The sequence below is a fragment of the Triticum dicoccoides genome, chromosome 7B (genome assembly GCF_002162155.2).
Source record: "Triticum dicoccoides isolate Atlit2015 ecotype Zavitan chromosome 7B, WEW_v2.0, whole genome shotgun sequence".
NCBI lineage: Eukaryota > Viridiplantae > Streptophyta > Magnoliopsida > Poales > Poaceae > Triticum > Triticum dicoccoides.
The window spans coordinates 4,658,812-4,659,318 of record NC_041393.1 but is presented as its reverse complement, the minus strand read 5'-3'; positions in this window follow the sequence as shown (position 1 = coordinate 4,659,318).

The window sequence follows — 507 nt, the reverse complement described above, 5'->3', positions numbered from 1 at the left end:
TGAACGGGTGCGATAGGTGGGGGTATAAATAGGAGGAACCAGAAACCTAACCGTTACCAACTTTTTTGCACATATCAGAAGTTCCTAAGTGATCAGCTTGAAAGCTCCAATGTGAACAAAGGTAGAAACTTCCAGACAACTAAGACGTGCTGGCGACCAAAAAGCATTTGGAAGCTCCAAGGCGCACAGTTGGGTAGTGGCATACTCTTTGTTATCATTTCAGCAATTTCGACCGTTTGCTTTCGAAATTCTAGTGTGGCAACAGAAGGTTTGCTAGACGCTTCAACGATTCCGAGAGGAATACTCTGATGCTTTGAGGGTAGGGGTTTGTGCAACGACTATATCTGGTGAATGGTTTGACAACGATTTCCGGATGAAAGAGCTTAGAAGCTCCAAAATGAATAACACCAAGTAGATATAGTCGAGTCATTGAGGGATGTTGAGGTGTTTTGGAGTTGGATCTTTAAACGCATGGAGCAAGAACCTCATCACGACATCCTCAACCCC